Source organism: Tasmannia lanceolata, unplaced genomic scaffold (genome assembly GCF_043159265.1).
Source record: "Tasmannia lanceolata isolate RefF3 unplaced genomic scaffold, GAP_Taslan_0.1 ptg000012l, whole genome shotgun sequence".
Classification (NCBI taxonomy): domain Eukaryota; kingdom Viridiplantae; phylum Streptophyta; class Magnoliopsida; order Canellales; family Winteraceae; genus Tasmannia; species Tasmannia lanceolata.
Window position 1 is genome coordinate 31171851 of NW_027518689.1, and position 18043 is coordinate 31189893.

General features: G+C 43.5%; 3 non-coding genes across 3 annotated transcripts; all 3 read right to left on the bottom strand.

Moving 5' to 3' along the window:
- Nucleotides 1–3830: 3830 nt before the first annotated feature.
- On the bottom strand, nt 3831–3928 carry LOC143889036 (small nucleolar RNA R64/Z200 family). The gene has a single exon (XR_013254661.1). It is a non-coding gene; the product is annotated as a small nucleolar RNA R64/Z200 family (small nucleolar RNA).
- An 83-nt stretch (nt 3929–4011) lies between these two features.
- Nucleotides 4012–4098, bottom strand: LOC143889035 (small nucleolar RNA U54). The gene has a single exon (XR_013254660.1). It is a non-coding gene; the product is annotated as a small nucleolar RNA U54 (small nucleolar RNA).
- A 444-nt stretch (nt 4099–4542) lies between these two features.
- On the bottom strand, nt 4543–4623 carry LOC143889034 (small nucleolar RNA Z199). Its single transcript, XR_013254659.1, has one exon. It is a non-coding gene; the product is annotated as a small nucleolar RNA Z199 (small nucleolar RNA).
- Between the last annotated feature and the right edge of the window lie 13420 nt (nt 4624–18043).

Genomic DNA, 18043 nt, shown 5'->3' on the forward strand with positions numbered 1-18043 from the left:
TATTGGTTAGATGAATAAAAAGAACCCTAAAACTAGGATCTAATAAGACTTGTTATTATGATTTAGATGACTATGTTTGGTGTAAAGAATTATATAAGAATTTAGGGATAATTTATGGATCCCTAAAAAACTAAGAATTTATTTTTGAAACTCTAAGAATCTAGGTTTGGATTATGCCCTAAAAGCATATATTACATTTGGTAATTAAATCTGAGAACTTCAGAGTGTGAAATTGGGTTCTATGGATTCCTCTTGTCGATACGAGTCCAACGAATCCGACATACACACGATTTGAAGTTCAAACGAATGAGTTATGGCCGTTTTAGTGTAAAAGGGGGTGAACAATCGCGTTTTGAGAATAACTGGGTCCGTACAGGGGCGAACTTCCGATAAAAAATGGCAATCGTCCGACTGTGTGTAGTTGGGCAAACTGAAAGGTTTCCGAACGTCCGGCAAAGTTCCCGGACGTCCTCCACGACAATTTTTCCCCCGGCAGTTTAAACATTGGAAATTATTAACTTCTTTGTTTCTCGTTCGTTTTTGAAGCTCTTGTACTCTACGGACATGCCAGAAACGCGTTCTTTCTGTTAAAAATAATTTTAAAAAGTTTTGAAAACTTTATAATGATGATAATTCCAAAATACTAAAAAGAACCATAGGACGGTTTACCGATTCTTTTCCGAATGGGCACCGAAGCGTGTCTTGTGTCACTACGAGTGAAATTATGATGAAACTCATGGAGAATATTCATACTTTTGATTGTAGGTAACTAAGGTGATTATGAAAAGGAAAAATTTTTGTCATTAAGGAACGTAATTTCGTACTACCTTAGTGCTGCGATTGAACACTATGTCATTGTTGATTGTGAATTCAGAACTTTCTGAATCTATGTAGCCATTGATAAACTTTAGATCTTATTTAGGTTTGCATGTTTAACTATTTTCATTGATTAAACTCTATGAAATCTTGCTATTTGATGTCCTCATTGGATGTATCTCTCCTAACTTAGAACTTTTGTGAAAACCTTCGCAATCTCCTCAGAACCATGGTTTTAAGTTTCGACCGAATTTCGGATTTCGGTGGAGACTGACAACGAAATCACCAAAAACCGAAACGGTATTTTATTTCGGTCAAAATTTTGATTTTTCCGAAATTTCACCCAAAAAACCTGTTTTTTCTAAATTAATATAATATTCCACTGAAATTTCAACCGAAATTTCATATTGAATAAAATATTATTTTCTTTGTTGTACCAGATTTCAACTGTTAGGGTCCGAAACCGGTACCGAAACCGAAATTTTAAACCATGCTTAGAACTATGAACCTTTGGACTGACATCCTCTACTATATGAATCCATTGTAGAACTCATGTGAAACACTCACTTCGAAGTTTGAACACCTCCTTTTGGCCTATTAGAATTTTGGACACCTTTTGAGAGGCATAGGTATACGTGAACTTTTGGGCCTACACCAAAAGGGATAGTATGTTGGCTTTTGGGGCCCGTAGGTAGGTCTATATGCTAACCCCGTCGACAGATATGTGAACCTAGGAACTAGTTCCGACACCATGGGTGGTTGGTGCAAGCAATAACACGCTTTTTTGACCCGTTGACAATCGAGGTAAAAATAACTTGATTTTTGGACAAAGTCGATGATCTCGGGGTGGTATCTTACCTATATGAATTCCCTTCTGTGACCTCAGAACCTGTGACTCTATTCGTTGTGAGATTATGAGATATCGTTTACAGATTTTACTTGTAGCTATTGCTCTTATGATTAGCCATGCGTTGGGTAGCTTGCACCCATGTTGTTCATAAATTGGCCTTCCTTATTGAAGCATGTTTGATCACACTTTTGTAGTGCGTTATTATGTACTGAGCTTTTCAGCTGACTGTGATTATAATAATATTTTTGAAGTTTGATCCTCGTGAGGTGGACGAGGAAGAAGAAGCTTAGTTTCGAAACCATAGGAGCTTGGAGATTTTATTTAGCTTATTGCTTTTATTTCAGACAGTAAGTATTGGTAAACAAATGTATAAGACTACGTCTGTATTTATTTATTTTGATTCATGGGAGAGTTGAGATTTGATTTGACTATGTTGGGTACACATTATTTGAGAGTTTGATATTTTAGTTATGGAATGCCAGATTTATTTCTGTTATTGTTTTATAGCCTTGTATGCTTGTGGGATTTATCTTACGTGTACGGCGTTGCCTCGTCCTACGCCCTAGGGTGGAGTTTGGGGCGTGGCATGACACATGGCCTAAAATGGGTGTTTTTGTGAATAAGAACTTCATGAGAAAAGCATGGCCTAAAATGTTAATGCCGAGGAGAACAGAGGACACCATGCCTAAATTGGGTTTTTCTAGATAAAAAATTTATGAGATAAGCATGGCCTAAAATGTCAATGCCGAGGAGAACAGAGGACACAATGCCATTAACATTGCAGCAGGGTTTTGAAAAGAACAGAATGCTTGCAATTGGTGTGAAGCCCTTGGTTGGAGAAGGTTCAAAGAAAGGGGTTTTGAGAATGAGAATGCTTTACCTATAAAGCAGCTCCAAATCTTATAGGAGGGTTGTTAAAATAGAGTAAGAGTAGTCTATGTCGGTGTTTCTAGTGGTTCTTGAAACGAAACAAGAATAATATGTAGATTGTTTGCGCTACAATGTATTTTGTTGTGAGATATCCAAGTTTCTGTTTTCTTATGCTTTTTTATTTGACCATGAGACAGAGATAGTTGTAAGTTGTAACTAGAATTTTGATTTTTGGCCTTCCCCTCAAATTTATGCTTGATGTTTAGCTCAGAACATGATAGGAAGCAGCCCTAGGCCTTCTCTCCCCTTGCACTAATAGTTTCATTGCACTATGACCTATAAACAACTATAGTTTTAGAGTGATCCAGCATGAATACAAGAAGAGAAACCTAGGGTATGAAGTTATAGATGGGCTCTCTCATTTAGCAAGTTATTAAGTTTAATCCAGTGTTAAGAACCCGGGTCGGTTTGCAATGGATTTGATATCCTTAGAGGGAAGATCAGCCTCTGATCCACTTCGAGGGAAGGATCAATCTTCGTTTGTGTACAAAAACACAATTTCTGAAAACAAATTCTGGGGACTGATATTCCCCCCTCTGACGGATAAAATCCCTGCTTTAACGTTATTTGTTAAGTTTTAAAGGCAAAGAAAAACATTAACGGGGTGAATTTATCCTCAAGCAGTGAACCATTCTCACAGAAACCGTTAAAGGGGCAGATTTTAAACCAAATAAAACTACTTGATAACTAAGAGACCTAATCCTATAAAACTCCTAAAAGACCAACTAATAGTTCAAAGTACTCCTTAAACACCAAATAATCAGTTCCTAATCAACTACAATATAGGCTCCATTTCTCTAGGCGTAAAAACGGACGTAAAACAAATTTTACATACATTTTTGCTCAACAAATTTTACGTCCATTTAGAACCACCAAAGTAGTCAAGTTTTACAAAAATAAAGGAATAAAAATACTAAATTGTGCACCAAACAATCAGATTACTAACATAATGATAACCATGCTCATGGCAGTAGGTCCATATGTATGTTGATTATTTTCCCTAAAATTAACCAAAATTAACTCTTCAGTAGCTAATTGCATTCTAAAGAATTCATTGTCAAATTACAAGATTCAAAAGTTTCAATCACCAATACTGCTTAATTTAAAAGCCAATCTTTACAAATATGAACATTTTCATGTTAATTCTTAAGTAATTAATTAGTCAAACTAATTGGAATATGCAAAACAAAAGTTAAAAAAAAAAAATTTTAATTCACTTAACATTAAATCAAAACTTCTGCTCAGAAAATGAAATTGTCTTCTCATAGATTTTGTGAAAAAATCTCTGAAGTCTAACATGTGAAAATATTTCAGAATTCATCCCAGCAGATCACAAAATAAAACACATCAACATAAGGCAAAAATCATTAACAAGAAAAGTTGGATAAAAATAAAATAAAAGAAGAACTAGAACTAGCTCTCATATTCATCTTCTCTGCTTTCATCCCTTATCTTCTTCAAAATAGCGTATATTGCCTTCAAAGGCTTTCAATCATCGAGCCAAAACAAAACCCTAAAAATAACCCTATTTTCCATGGCAGCTAAAAGTTTTTTTTTCTTTGCTATTCTGAAAAACACTTAAAAAAACCCAAAATGTTGCTATTCTGAAAAACCCTAAAAACCCTAACATCTTGGTATTCTGAAAAAACCCTAAAAAATCCTTAAAACCCTAAAATCTTGCGATTCTGAAAAACCCTAAAAAACCCTAAAATCTTGCGCTTCTGAAAAACCCTTAAAAAAACTAAAAATTACGGAAATTAAAGGGTGTGTGGGATCAGAAGTAGGTAAAATGTATCAGTCAAGATTTATTCAGAAACACAGACCAAAAAGATTCACCATCATCTCCCACAGACCCATCAAATTGATTTCATAAATAAGAGATCTAATAAAGATTGAAAAGAAGAAGAACAAATTAAAAATTGAAATATGAAGAAAGCCTAAGAAGGGATCATCAGAGACTTAAATACAAAGAATCACGGAAAGAGATAGGATCATATTGTTGCAGTATTTTTCTCATCACTTGACTCTCCTTCCTTTAAATTTGAAAACAAAGTAAGAAGAAGAATAAAAAGTTAGAAATTTGAAAACAAAAGATGAAAAAGTGAAGCAAAAAGTGAAGGAAAACGAAGAGGTAGACATATGGAGAAGACAATGGCCTCGACCCATCATGAAGAATAGATTGTAGAGTCTGAAAATGCCGTATTTATAGAACAATGAAGATGAAACCCTAGAATGCGAGAACATGGGCAAAACCCTAATCCTAAAATGACTGGGCCGGGCCTTAAGTTGAGTAACTAAATGAGGCCCATCTGTTTTGGAGAAATGGGGTCATTGATCAAAATAAAAAGAGGTCTTCATCCAGCCTAGAGTGGCCTGGGCCTTCTTAGGTCTTAGTTTAATTTTTTATGATCCTTCTTAGAAGAGATTTTATGGGATAAGATCAGTTGATCTCAACGTCCAACATAAGGCCCATCCAAAGCGATTGAGAACGCCTTAAAAGTAGACCCATGATCCATCAAGCCTCAATGAAGCCCTTTATCTTGAGGGTTGGATGCCCCCCGCCCAATTATAGTGGATATCTTTTTATTTGCTAGGGTCCATCGCAAAAGGCATTTTGCGGAACGTCTAGTGCATGAGAGAGCAGCTACACAAGGCTCACTTTCCAACAGATTTTGTAATTATTTTGATGTTCCGCGAAGTGCCTTTTGTGAGGACCCCAGCAAATTCCTTACGAAGGACAATGCTAGGAATTGTTAAGTTATTCTAAAAGACATAGTGGGCCCCACTTCTACCTCGTATATGTGAGTGGATTTCCCATTTGATTTTTTGGCCGTTGGGCCATGTTGGGCTTTCATAGTTGGGTTGGGCCACATTGGGCTTTCCTCGTTGGGTCCTTTATAGCCTCAAGGTGGCAACTGGGCACAGCACGCCATGGGCCGTGCTGGCACGGCACGATTGCTACAGTGACATGGGCCGTGCCGGCACGGCACGAAGACGTGGGCCCTGCCGGGCTGAGGGTTTAGGCACGCAACACGACTGACACGGCACAAGAAGCGGCACGGCACACCCGGCAAGACAAAAATCAGTGTAAAAGGGAGTTTATGTGATTGTTTTCTCGTGCCGGCATGGCACGACACGGGACCATGGGCCATGCCGTGCCTAACCTCGTGCTTATTTGTGCCGGCACGGCACGGCCCGTTACCAAATTGTGTCATGCCTGGCCCGTGGGCCGTGTGGACTGTTAATTTTCGTGCCGTGCGGGCACAGCACGGCACGTTTGCCACTTTGACATAGCCTACTAATAGATCATTAATGGATATAGAAGGGTGGATCATGTTCTCTTAGTTTTTTTTTTTTTTTTTTTTTTTTTATGGGTAAGCTGGGGTTAGGCAGGACCCCTACCAGATATATTAATTGAAATCGAAAGATATACAAGGAGCAAGAGAGCAATCCCTAACATAAAGGGGAAAACAAAGAAGCAACAAGCCAAACAAAAGCAACAAAACATGGCGAAACCCCAAGATACAAGACAAGCCCGAAACATGGGCAAAGCTCCCACACTGCAGGGGGGACAATAGCAACCCACCAAGCAAGGACCGGAGAAAAGTAGCTACAGCCCACTGAGGATCAGAACCTTCCAGGGATAAGGCCTTTGAAAGCTGGTGGAGTTCGAAACCCAGGTAGGGGAGGAACAAAAGGTAAAACCTTCCCTTTCTTTTTTGAGACTAAATTCCAGGGTTCTCCATTGGAAGAAGAGGGAATAGAAGCTGAATTAGATAATGGGCTATCTAATGGGGGCTTACTACTATTAATCACATTTGTTATCACAGTTGCTTTGCCTTTGTCAATTGCGTCAGGGGGAATCGGGGTGATGGTTTCTCCCTTGGATACCATATTTCCTTGATCACAGAGGGCATCAAATCTGTTATAGAGAAGTTTCTGATTATGAGGCAAGCTCCTACAGGTAGGAAGAAGATTTTCGGGAGAAGACTTAGCTTGCTCAGGGACTACACTCTTTTGGACAGGTTTCCAAACCTTTTTGGGGACCACATGAGAAGAAATTAAGGTACAATTCTCCAAAGAATGGCTGAAATCTTTGCACCTAGAACATGCCTTGGGCTTCCAATCATAAACAATTTCTTGAATGATCTCCCCAGAGGAAGTTTTAAGCTTTATAGAATCAGGGAGGTCTTGCTCAGCTGAAATTTGGATGCAAATTCTTGCATAGTGGAGTCTTGAAGTTTCAGCTGTGTGGGTATCCATGTAAAGTGGCTTTCCGATCATGCTTCCAATTCTACTCAAGCAGTGAGGGTTCCAGAATTTGAGGTGAAGCCCAGGAAGACGAACCCAAATTGGGATTTCTGGCAATTTTTTCTTTTCAAGTAAGGAATCAGAATCCCACCTCTGCAATATAAGAGGTTTTCCTCCATAATGGAGGTTGTTGCCTTCCAGGACTCTAGTACATTCTTCAGAGCAAGAGAACTTTAGCAAAAGGAATCCATTTTGCAGAGAAACAACTTGGAGAGGGCCAGTAAGGTTCCATTTCCTAGAAAGGGTATCTTTAAGAGTGGAGAAGAATGGCCGTCTCCCAAGGAAATACCCCACCAGACAATTTGCCCACTGATTTTCATACCTTTGGATCTCTTCATCTTGAAAAAGAATTTCCAGATTTGATTTTTCTTCCTCAGCTGGTGAAATTTCTGTGAGTTTAGTTGGGATAGGATGCCTTGCAGTGCAAGGAGTGGAATTCTGATCATTGAACAGATTTTTCCAAGGGAGATTTACAGCTGGTAGTAGATCAACTATATTTGCTGAAGAAATCTCCTTCCCTATTGCCTTTGCATCAGAAAGACCACCATTGTTCTTGAGAGGGCCAACACCAGCTGAATTTGGAGCAGTAATGCAAATAACAGGAGAAACTAGAGGGTCTCTGCTTGAACCGAAGTTGGAAGAGATCACTGGATAATCATTACCAGGGGCGAGGATGGTAGTGGCTGGATTGGGAACAAAGCCATCCACAGGAGATCCATGATTAGCAATGGTAGGAAGACCATGGAGGTCCTTTTCAATGGGATATGAAGAATGCGGGTAAAGAGCGGCAGTGCTATCACTGATTTCAAAACTGGAAGAAAGATGGGTTGATTCCCCTCCCTTTCCAGCACAGCCTTGAGAATCATGAGCTAGACTAGCTTTGGTGGATTTCACCAAGGGTCCACCTAACAAGCAAGTCTTTGAATTCAAAGCTGAACCAGTAATGACCGCACTAGTACTCTGCACTGTGTAGGATTTCATTTGACCAGCAGACATGGCAGTTATGGCAACATCAGTACCTCCTGCTGAATTTAATGCTCCAGTACTAGGTTGTAAGCTAGCAGCCTTAGGATCAGTGCAAGGGTGTAAGGGGAGAGTACTAGCTGTCAACAAAAGTGTCTTCTCATCACCCAAAACGAAGTTTGAAGTTGGATCCACAGGACAAAGCCAAGAAGAAGAGCTAGGAGAGTCCTTTTCATTTAAGAGGGTAGTACAAGAGCTGTCTTTGCCATTTAATGCCTGAAGCTTCTCAATTATTGTTGGGTCATTCTTTGACTGATGGAGCTCTGATTGAAGAAGAACACCAACAGGATCTTGGGCAATAACCAAAGGGTAATGCATGAAACTGGATTTGGTTTTGTCCAAACCATTGGAGTGGATTGTGAAGTTGGATTCCTGGTTTGGACTGGAGGTTTTTTCCACAGCAATGGCAGAATCCTCAACAAATGGAGGGTTTCCAGTTTGAGAAGCAGCCAGACTGATTTTCAATCTATCTTCATAGCTAGAGAAGATTTCTTCCTCATCTTCAATTTGCTGCTGAAAAAGAGCTTTGGCCTTCTTTCTACTCTTCTTGTTCTTACTCTTCTTTTTTGATGAGGAACTGGACTCAGTAGAAAGGATAGAATGTGCTGGAGAGTGAAAAATCTCGGCATCAATCTCTTTTAGGATGTCCAATTTGGCTTTCAAGGTCAAGGAGTTATCTATATTTTCATTGTCAACAAGGGCTTTGATTTTGAGAAGTCTTTCACTTAGGGATTCTACTTTACTTAACTTGTATTGGATGAACTGAGTGAAGGTCAATGGCTGTTGCTCTTCGTCCAGCAGCTCAGGTAAGCTGGAATCCAGAGTTTCCAACAATCCAGAAGATGCCTGAACGAGAAATTCTTTGGAGTTTCTCAGAATGCCCGGGGACCAGTTTATCTTCAAGTTACCAAAATTCTTTTGTGCAGGTTCATCATCCGAATCCTCAAGGGGTCCCAGAACTGATGCTTCATGTTCTTCTCTCATGGTGAGACCCAACTATAGAAGAAGAACGCTTGTGAGCCTTACCGAGTTCGTCAACAAACTCCACTCCTTCACTAGATCTTAAGGAAAATGGGATTTCCCTCCTCCTCCAAGCTCTCTTTCACACTCAGAAAATACCACCCACCCTCTCTGCTCAGATTTTTGGCTGAGAAGAAGATGGGGTGAGGTCGGATCTGGGTGGGTGGGTTAGGGTTTTGAGATGGGTTTAATGGAGGAAAGGGTGGAGAAGAGGGTTTGAGATGGGTTTAATGGAGGTAAAGGTGTAGAAGAGGGTTTGCGATGGGTTTATGGAGGAAAGGGTGGAGAAGATGGTGGTGGGATGCCAAGATCCGATTGGACGGGCGGTGGAAGAGGCGGCACGGCCGGAATCCGGCCGGAAATGTGGCCGGAGAAGGGGCTCTCAGCCCTACCCTAACGGTGGTACCCCTCTACTGACTTATCCAAAAGAGAAGGGGCTCTCAGCCCTACCCTAACCGTGTTTGTTATCTCTCAACATCTCCAACATCAGTTTGTCTGCATTACTCCTGCGATTTGCTGCCCCTGGATCTTCGTCGATCGGATGTCCGAGCGATGGGTTTACAGGTATTACAGTTCCCAAAAGGCTTTAGGAAAGCCAATTAAAATGCAAACAAGCCGAGTTTATGCAGGTAGCTTTCTGTTTTGATCATATTGAAGGTGCCAGGATTGTTCATCTGCACATTCCTAAGCGGCACGAAGAAGGCATGAAAGAAGAAGAGGGGGCGAGATCATGTTCTCTTAGTTGTTAGGCCTTCTATGAACTTGTGATATGATGTCTGCAGATATTTTTCAAAGGACAAATAAAGGGGGCTTTTGCAAAAGAAGTCTTCTTCTTCTTCTTCGCTTTATTTGCAAAAAGAGTCTTCTATTTTTGACAATTTGCAAAACAAGACTTCTACCCTCACGAGTTACATATGAGTGAATTTCCCAAATTAGGTGATGCCATCAATTTGTGACCAAAACACGCCCGGGAATTTCTTTTTGGGCAGTGATATATCCGCACTTTTTGGTTACTTGGGACACCCAACAGCAGTGTATCAATGGCTGCAAAGGGGCTCATGTACTTCACGCAAGAAGGATTCAATGGGGCTGATTGCCACGTACACTAGGTGTCCCAAGTATCACTTTCTCTTTCTTGTCATAATAGACCAAAATGTTCTTATACGTGAAAAAGAGAAAAATTACCTCGTAAAAGACCAAAATACCCATGACGGTCAATGATATGTTTTGAATTAAGGTTGCGGGAATATCATATCTATATACATGCTAGTATTATTGGCCCATGCTATGCCTAGATGTACAAAAATGGGCCCACCCAATCAAAACAAGAGGTGTAAACCGGTGGGTCCCACCTTATACATGGGCTCAGGTGGAGATCGTGGGACCTGCCCCATCAAAACATGGGGCAAACGGTGGGCCCCACCCGGAGCATGGGATTGAGTTGAGTTGATGGCACCTGCCGTATCAAAATATATCACAGGCATCTTAGTTTTTTATATGGTCATTTTTGTCTTCTCAGATAGAAGGTAATTTTGGTCTTTTTATTAGTTTAGAAAATCCACCATGGGTATTTTGGTCACAACCTGATTTGCAAAATTCATTCAAATGTAATGGTTCTATTTGCAAATTGTCAATATAGCAGACTGTTTTTGCAAATAAAGCAAAGTAAAAGACTTCTTTTGCAAAAGCCCCAAAAATAAAAGCTAGCAAAAGGATAAGCAAGCCCTGCTACTTATGTTTTAGAGGTTGTTAAGGATTAGCTAGGGCTGCAACAGGGTCGGGTTTTTCAAAACCCTAGCCCAACCCTGGATCCCATTATCTCGGTCCTGACCCTGAGTCAGGGTCGAAAAACCTCAACCCATTGCACGCCCTACAGGGCTCAACTCGGCCCCAGCCCGCCCTAATTGGCTCTGATTGGGTCGGGCCAAGCTGGGCTTGATTGACCGTAGTGCAAATACATGTTAAGAGTGCCAAAAATAAAGCAATCACATGTCATATAGAACAAAATGATCAATAAACAAAGAAAGGGAACATCAATCCAAGATAATAGAAAACAATAGCAAAAGAAACATGAACAGATGGTTCAATTATATAATAGAAAACTTAGGGTCGGGCCGGGTCAGGCTGACCCGAGGTATTAACCCTGAACCCGACCCGACCCTAAGTCAGGGCCTAAAAAATGAACCCTCACCCGCCCTCAGGGTTGCAAAATCCAACCTAGACCCTGTTCGGGCACAGGGCGGGTCAAGGCTAACAGGGCCAAACTTGCACCTCTAGGATTAGCCACTCTATGTAAGGTTGTGTATAGATGGGTCATGCATCGAAATCTAATTCAATCAAGGTCTTGCCTAGGGGTGCAACTCAGGTCGGGTTGGATCGGGTTGACGCCAACCCAGCCCTACTCGATTTCCAACATGATGAGGTTCAACCCGATCCAACCCGAGGAACTCTCTTTTCCAACCCGGACCATACCCGGCCCAAGTTCAACCCAACCCAAGTTTTTAAGCATACAAAAAACAAATTGCTAAAAAAAAGTCAGGTTTCACTCGGGCCGGGTTGTCCAAACCCTCAACCCGAACCGAACTCAATCCAACCTGATCCGACTTTTTTTCGGGTTGAACCCGACCTGAGTTGCACCCCTAGTCTTGCCCCATATGGATCAATGCAAGACCTTGAGAAGAATTACGGATATTCATATATAGAAACCCTCCAAATTGGTTTTTCACTTAGGATCGTTTATAAACAAATATTGTTGCTAAAATAAACTCTTTGAAAAATCTAAATTTTTGCAAATTCCTAGATTTGATTCCCATCCATTCAAACTGACTAAAAACAAAGTATGTTTGCCTAAAACTCATCCCCTCCATTCAAAACTTTGCAAACTTCACTCAAACTAGCACATGCGCGAATTTTAGTATTACATTGCCTAGAAACAAAATTTTTCCAAACTCTAGACTCTAAAAGAGGTGCTAAGGACCTATTCAGTATACAACAAGAACTTCTTACGAAGATACATGAGTTTTCTCCTTGAGAGAGTAGAAAAGCTTTGAAAGGACTTCTCTAAGTTCATGTTCATATGCGAAGCCTCTCCAAACAGTAGAATGTTGGGCAAAAGCATGGCATGAACCTCTTCTTCTTTATTATTGTAAGTATTATAAGATTTTCTAGTTTTAGTCTTTCTCTATAGATCTAGTTTATATGATTTTTACATGCTTTAGATGGTGTTTGTTTCTTTGCATTTGTTTAGAGTCTTTATTCCATCTTAGATTAGTTTATTTCAATATATGCATGCTATAACATAGTTTAGTTTCAATTTGATTTCTCAAAATTTAATTCAGTTTACATTTTAGTTTTAATATTCCATAGCCTTTGATTAGTAGAATATGGTGACTTTATCCACCATTAATTTCCAAGTAAAAATATTGTGTCTTCTTCCTCCAGTTCCTAACCCCGTCATTCTTTGAGTTCAACCAGCAGCATCAACCCTCCAACCACCATATCTCTCGAGTCTTGTGTAGTCTCAACATGTCGGGTGTTCATTATTCGGTTAAAACCGAATAACTGAATTGGTTTGGTCGGTTCGGTTCGATTTTTTTCCTTTTCGGTTTGGTTTTGGAAATTCGGTAATTCGGTTTCGGTTATCTCAAAAAAAAAATCGGTTAACCGAAATAATGATAAAAACCATTATTTTTTCAAAAAAGTGCTATATGGGCACTCTGTAGGATGATCAAAACCATAATTTGATTGATCACAACTTAATTAGGCTGTGCTCAAAAAATCATTTCGATTGGATGATCCTATCCCTCCGATCGAAACCAATATTTTGCTTTTTTCCCTCTTTTTCTCCCACTATTCGGTTATAACCGAATAACCAAATTTTTAATCGGTTCGGTTACCGAAATTTGATAACTGAAATTATTTCGGTTATCAAATTTCGGTTATTTCGGTTCGGTTATAACCGAATAACCACCTCTACCCAGGAGTACTGTGCGTATCACCAAGGCCGTGGTCATCTAAGGGCTGATAAGTTCTTCACCCTGAGGCACACCATCCAGGACCTGCTGGACCCAGAGAAATTAGCCCTTCTCAACTAGCCTAATGTGTACCTCCTCTCACAGTATGCCACCGCCCACCAATATGCACATCATTATTCTTATCGGTCCTTTCTCAAATCCATCCATGTTTTTTCAGTTGTTTCCATGCCATATTTACGGGTGGGAGTGGTCGATGTGACCCCGACTGCTTTTATTCTTTCTCCGAAAGGGATAGTATGTAATATCACTACCCTCCGGCCTTGAAAGTTCTCCCAGACAACCCTATTATATGTCTCTTGAGCCTTACCCTTTGACCCCGCAAATATGCACCATTCCCCCGAACCTCTAGGCAAGCAAGGGGCATCATTCACTACCCTCCGGCCTTGAAAGTTCTCCCAGACAACCCTATTATATGTCTCTTGAGCCTTACCCTTTGACCCCGCAAATGTGCACCATTCCCCCGAATCTCTAGGCAAGCAAGGGGCATCATTCATTGCCATTGCCAAAGAATCTCTGATCTCTGATCCTTACGCACCATGATGGAGTATGATGAAGTTGCCATGTCACAGTGAGGGGAGACATTTCAATTTGGTAGACATTAGGGGAGATAATCCATCATAAACAATTAGCAAGAAACTAAAGCTGGTGGTTCTAAAAGAAGATTTGATCATCAAATAGCTGATAAAGATATAGGTCCAAGTATCTATTTGGAGTCTACTCATGGAATCCAAGAAGCATGGGGAAGCCATTTTAAGGGAATTTAAAAGCACCCAGGTTTTAGTGGAGTCGACTCCCGATCAGTTCACGAGTCACAACCATCGTTGGGCCGTTACGTGCCTCTATGACATTAACCGCCTCCAAAAAAGAGATCGCGCCGGAAGCAAACACGCACAACATTCGATCATTGTACATGACTATGGAGTGTCACGGGAAAAGCGTATCCTCAGTCATGGTCAACAATGGGTGATGGGTCGACACTTAAGGTGTTCTCTCTTCATACAGTTGTGCCGCTAGGATTCGAACCTACTAAGTTTGAGCCAACTGCCCAACAATAGATAGAGCATGATTGTGGTTTTAGCACATAGATTACCATAGGTCCGATCCACTACCCAATGAGCTTCCAAGTATTGAATATCCTTTGCTTCAATTAATAGAGGTCATGCGTTCAACCAGTATCAAGCGTTAGCAGTTGAAGCCCCCCTCCCTCCCAGAAAGGACAGGAGGTCCATTCAGAGCGTGCACTCATCAGAATTTCCTTTGAGGCGGTCCATTAGATCACCTTGCTAACTCCATGAGAGAGGAGATTTCTTTGATAGAGTGTTGAAACATTTAAGGTGTCTCATATGTATAGAGCGTTCGACTATTTTCCTAGAATGGGCCTAGGATTAAGAGGTCAGGGTATCATAGAATGTTGCATCAGATGTGATGTGTACTAAGGTCCCCAGAAATGGCATGTAAGTCAAAGGTGACAACTGACGAGTACAATACCACCTGATGGGACATAAATACGGCGCTACTCCCAAATCTCGCCACGTGTCGTCCATGCACCAATGAAGCCTAAACCATCATGAGGAAAGGTGCTGATAAACGACAAGACCATGCGATTGCGACACGTGTTACCTCCTCGCCGTCCAGACCTCATCATCACAAATTATGGAAGGGATTATCCAGCAAAAACACGCGCGCCGTCAAAATAGGAGAACGGCCCAATCCCGCAAAGGAAGGTTTTCTCTCCATAATGATGAAAAGGTCCGCACGCCACCCCTTAAAAGGGGGAGAAGGGAAGAAGAGAGGAGGATTCTTTTGGATCTCCTACAAGACAACCAAAAAAGAAAGAGGCAAGGCAACAACAGAGGAGGCCGGGAACTTAATCCCACTCTCCCTATTAGTCCCCTCGACCCATCCACCCACACACCAAGAAAAGAATCTGTGCCTTGGCCTTGGTAAACCTGATCGAATCCTCTCATCTTCTCGCTGTTCTTTATATTGATTGGTCGAAGAATCTGAATTGGGTGTCGAAGTGGTCGTCCGGGACCCACCCCGGACCCCCCCTGACCCCATTTGTTTGTGATTGCAGACCCCGCAGATGCTCTCTACCGACCGCGCGATCGCAGACCTGGATTCCGACGACATCATATTGGCGCCATCCGTGGGACTCGTCGAGTATTGAACGCCTTACGGCGATGAGAAACCACACCCAACAACAAGAAATAGGGGTAATGACCAGGAGCCAGGCCCAACACGCGCAAACCCATTCCTCAAGTTCCCGAGAGCCAAATTCGCAGCTCTCGGGCCGACACCAGCCCGCCTCCAACACACCGCAAATGGTCCCCACCATGGAAATGTTTAACGAACTCCGCCAAGAGCTACTCCAACGTTTGCCTCCGCCGGAACCTCCGGCCCCGAGGAGGCCCCTGACAACACACGACAGGACGGAAGCCTATGACGAAGGTGACGAGGAACAGCCGGGGGAGTGTCATCCCCGACAAAGACGAGTACCGGCCTGCCGGACGCCCTCCCCTTCGACAAATAGCCCTTTGCATCCCACAGCTGGGGAGCACCAGTGAAACGACGGAAAGCAAGCTACGCTAAGCCGCGCCCCCTGTCCGGACGGCTCGCTTCCAGGAACCGCCCCCAGCCCGGACAGAGGAGGTAGCAACCTCGGCGAAGCCCCCCGGACTGGACCCACTAGCCGACCTGCAGAGGCAAATCCGAGAGGTAAAACTGGAAGTGAAAAAGCCTTATGCCCACGACATCCTCGACGAATGCGAGAGGGAAACGGCATCCCCGTTCACCTCGGAGGTCTTAAAGACCCCAGTGGAAGCAGGAATAGACCTCTCCCGTTTCGTTCTGTACGATGGGAGCACAAACCCTCTTGAGTTCCTTCAAACTTTCAAAAGGGCAATGACGCTCCGAGGCCCGTCGGACGGATTTATGTGCAGAGCCTTCGCCTCCCTGTTAAGAAAAACCGCTAACGACTGGTACATGAGACTGGAGCCCGACTCCATCGCATCCTTCCACGAATTCGGAAGGAAGTTCAGCGCAAGGTTTGCCAACAACCGCCTCCTACACGATCCGGCGGATGCCCTCTTAGCCCTCCGACAAGGAAGAAACGAAACCCTAAGAGACTTCATGTTGAAATTCAACGCTGAGCTGGCCCAACTTTCCAACATCGACGTCCAAATAGCGGTCGCAACACTGAAGCATGCCACCACCGACCCGAATCTCAAACTGCACCCTACCCTGAAGCCACCACAGGACCTGCAGGAACTTGAATCCAAAGCTGACAAGTTCGTACGAGTGGAAGAAGCCTGTGCATGAGAGCGGAGCCGACCCGGCCCCGAGGAAAGAAAAAGCGACGATGGCCGAAGGGTCATGAGGCCACGGGCCAGGGAAGTAGAAGCAAGCCGGAACCCTGTTCCCGTCTTCGAAAGGCTGGGAAGCGCCCCCCTGAAGGTTCCCCTCTCCCATGTCTTGCTCGCTATCAGAGATTAGGGTCTCTTGACCCCCCCAAGAGAATGGCCATGGACCCAAAGAAGCGGTCTACCAGAAAGTTCTGTGATTTCCACGGGGACCACGGCCACGAAACCGACCATTGTTTCCACCTCAGGCTCCAGTTAGAAAAACTGGCCGAGGAAGGGCATCTAAATCAATATCTCAGGAGCCCTGCCAAAAACTCGCACGAGGCCTGTCACCCCTCCGACGAACCCAGAAGCAGGCGTCAGTCACGTAGCAGGCGCCGGTCCAGTAGCCGACGCCGATCCAGTAGCCGATGCCGATCCCCGAGCAGGCATAGCTCCCGGAGCAGACACCAATCCCACATCAGGCATGACACACACCGCCACCAGCGCCCCAAGAAAGAAGAGCCGCTTGAGCGGCCGCAGGCCCATGACCAGCCGCCTAACATTATCGGAAAAATCAACATCATCGCGGGTGGAACCGCGGCGGGAGGACTAACAACAGCTGGCCGACGAGCGTACGCGGAGCGGGTGTTCTCCCTAGAAATGCCTTCCAAAAAGGCCCGGACGGATCCTCCTCATGAGGATCAGGTCATCACTGTCTCCTCCGAAGACCTCAACGGACTACAAGTTCCACACGACGACGCACTGGTTGTCAGGCTAGTCGTCGCCAACTTTGACATAGGAAAAATTCTGGTTGACACGGGGAGCTCCGTCAATGTGCCGCACCTTGGAACCTTTGAAAAGATGAAACCGGGCGAAGGGAGACTAGGACCCACGAAGTACTCCATCTACAGGTTCTCCGGGGCGTCGGTACGGGTCAGTGGCAAAATCGACTTACCCGTAACCTTTGGGACGTACCCCCTCCAAAAGACTATCTTGACCACCTTCATGGTCGTAGACATACCTTTCACCTACAGCGCCATCATAGGGCGTCTCGTTCTGAGAGACTTGGGAGCGGTAGTCTCCACCCCCCAACTCAAAATGAAGTTCCCCACTCAAACCGGGATAGGAGAAGTTCGGGGGCAGCAGATGATAGCACGCCAATGCTACGCGGCAAGCCTAAGAGGAAGCAACGCCCCGGCCGAAAACTTCACGATCAGGAGTGAAGACCCCCGGGAGTGGGCCCGCACGATCAGAGGAGAGCCCGCCGAGGAGCTAGACTCCATCCCCATAGCCCAAGATCAACCAGAGAAACAAGTCCGGATTAGTTCCCTGCTGAAAGGCACCTTACGAGACCAAATGATCAGTTTCCTCATAACCAACAAAGACGTGTTCGCATGGTCCGCTCAGGACACGCCCGGGATACCCAAGGAATTGGCCGTTCACAGGTTAAACGTAAATCCGACCCTCAAACCCGTCTGATAAAAAAAGAGGAACTTCGCAGTAGAGCGCCAAATTCACATAAAAGCCGAAGTGGAGAAACTGCTACAAGCCGGATTTATCAGAGAGATCCGGTACCTCGAGTGGCTGTCAAATGTGGTCATGGTCAAGAAAGCCAGTGGGGGCTGGCGGGCCTGTATAGACTTTACAGACCTAAACCGAGCCTGCCCAAAGGACCCTTACCCTCTCCCGCGTATAGACCAGCTCATCGACGCCAC